A 2,477-nucleotide genomic window follows, 5' to 3' on the forward strand; every position below is an offset into this window, starting at 1 on the left:
AAAAGGACCAGCTTAAACCAGCATCCCAGCGTCAAAACATACCTAACCAGCATATGCTGTTTTTTTCAACAGGGATTAATAAATAAATTCTGGATTCGGCACTTATAATATCGATAATGAAACCAGACAGATGACGACGACTCACGGGAGAAGTTTGTACAAACTATAGTGTTCCAAATCCAATTATTTATTGAATATTATTGGCGTTTTACTTATTGGTGTAGTTATTTTCTTACACTAGAGGGCAGTCGTTTACTAAATAATTAATGGACGCCGCAACACAGAAACGTGAAAGCACAATGAGTGTCGTTTACATCTAGTACTGAGATCAGTCTCTTGTGATCCAGTCACAAGCAGTCAGCTGTGTACACCTGTAACATGAGTCTCAATGCGTCTCCTTGGTTGACCAGGTACGAGTCTGATTTCAGAGGAGCATAATGGTTTTGTACCAAAATCATCACAGAATCAAAGTGTTTCCAGGGGTTCAGAGATTGGCTGGTTATTATTGGTATGCAGTACAAACCTGTTCACTGTCCTGAAGAGTTAAGCTCCAACACTTATTAATTCCACATGAACCAAAGGAATCGAGGTCTTCGGACTCACTGGAAACATCCAGGCTAGTGGTGGAGCTGGTTGGAACTACTCTGCAGGATATTGGCCCTCCTGGAGCAGGATTGAACACCTCTTAAATGCAGCATTGATGGCAAAAAAGCATGTCTTCCCATTAACACAGTTCAGAAGTTGTTTACGCTGACTAAATTAATAATAATTTAAAAAATACAGTATTTCATTATATTACAGTAGATAAGTACCATCAATAGATTGTTTTATTTTTTTGGAAGGGCTTGAAATAGACATATTTATGATCACAAAACATTTTGGGCTTTGTTACCTTTGTCCACTTTTGCATTCCCTCATACGGACCCAAGTGTAAAACCAGGTGTAAATGGGGTGTTAGAAGGACCAATAGATACTATTTAAAGTGATTGTTACATTTTTTTTTAAATATTAAGGTGTTATTAGAAATTAAATTGTATAATATGGAGTAATATTTTCTAGTCAAGCGGATGGTGTAAGGAGGGTATGTAAACACTAGATAAGGTTTTATAGATGCATGAGCCTCTTACTATAATCACAATGTGTGTATGTTCATGTTGACACAGCACACAAAGCACACTGAGCCACTGCAAGTGTACAGCATTTACTTGTTTTCATGTTTTGCATTTTTCTGTCATATTTAATGTAATTTGCATTTCTAAGGAACTTAAGTTTCACAGTCAGTCACTTTTTATTTCAGAAAACTGAACTTGTCTTGATTAGTCTCTTGCTTGATGTCACATTAGAAAGTTTGACCCTCGGATGACCTCTGACCTCCTCTGCCGACACAAGCACAAAAAGCAGGATATCTATCTGAATGAGGACTTCCAGACCAGCTTCACAAAGAAACTGGTAAGATAGATGCAAGATAGGTATAACAATACCTATTTGTTATGTGACACACACAAAATAGTCACTTATAGTTTTTTTTTTTTTTGTACTTTTGGCTGGAGGGAAATTCTGAGTTTAAATGTAAATAAATGGTGACGTTTACACCATTTAATTTAAATGAGATTCCCCTTTGCATATATGAACCCATTTAAAAATTAATGATAATAGTTTTCTTTTAATATTGTGCTTTAAAATGGTGCTTTTGGTTATGTGTTGGTTTAATAGAATATGCATTCAAAAATCTGATTTCACCACCAATTTTTTGGGCCCTTGAGATGTAGCACTGGTTAGTAGCTTTCTGCATTGCTTCAGAATGTGACCGGTCAGCCCTCAGACTCTTACTGCTGGACATCAGCTGTTAATAACTCTCTGCACCCTGCAGAGGACTGCCAGGTCATGGAGTTTGCTGGGGTTAAACCCCATTAACAGCCCAAGTGGAGCCATCTGCGCTGTCACTGCAGCTGATTCTCTGGGTAATCCCATAAACGTAGCCTTTCAGGTTTTAGTGCTTCTGTTGCATCTATAGACATGTATACAGTTCTTATTTAGTGGTTAAACCGTGCCATTTCTTATTTCTCATCGCATTCTATGTTGTCTCTTCACTTAAAGGGGCCATATGATGCGATTTCAATTTTCCTTTCTCTTTGGAGTGTTACAAGCTCTTGGTGCATAAAGAAGATCTGTAAAGTTGCAAAGACTTAAGTCTCAAATCCAAAGAGATATTCTTTATAAAAGTTAAGAGTCAACCACGCCTACCTAAAACGGCTCATTCTAACACGTCTACGTCACGATGTGGGAAGATTTGCAAAACGCCGCCCAAATGTTCACGCAAAGAAAGAAGGCGTAACTTTTATTCTCGCTGTAGTATTGTTGTTGCCGCCGCCATTTTGCTGCGAAAGCGAAACTACTTTGTTTGGCCTTCCAAAAGAGGACAATATCCGCTTCGTCATGCCTGGAGCTGATCTGTGCTGGTCGCTGAGGAAATACAT

The 2,477-nt window shown here is 38.3% G+C and overlaps 1 long non-coding RNA gene across 1 annotated transcript in view; it reads left to right on the forward strand.

The window, feature by feature from the left end:
- Positions 1 to 257: 257 nt before the first annotated feature.
- Positions 258 to 2,477, forward strand: part of LOC107559888 (uncharacterized) — a 12,926-nt gene continuing 10,706 nt past the window's right edge. The window contains exons 1-2 of the long non-coding RNA XR_001605665.1: positions 258 to 410; positions 1,344 to 1,449. This is a non-coding gene — a long non-coding RNA (uncharacterized lncRNA). The remainder of the gene's footprint in view (positions 411 to 1,343; positions 1,450 to 2,477) is intronic.

This window comes from Sinocyclocheilus grahami, unplaced genomic scaffold (assembly GCF_001515645.1).
Source record: "Sinocyclocheilus grahami isolate Dianchi unplaced genomic scaffold, SAMN03320097.WGS_v1.1 scaffold704.1, whole genome shotgun sequence".
In the NCBI taxonomy this organism is placed as follows: domain Eukaryota; kingdom Metazoa; phylum Chordata; class Actinopteri; order Cypriniformes; family Cyprinidae; genus Sinocyclocheilus; species Sinocyclocheilus grahami.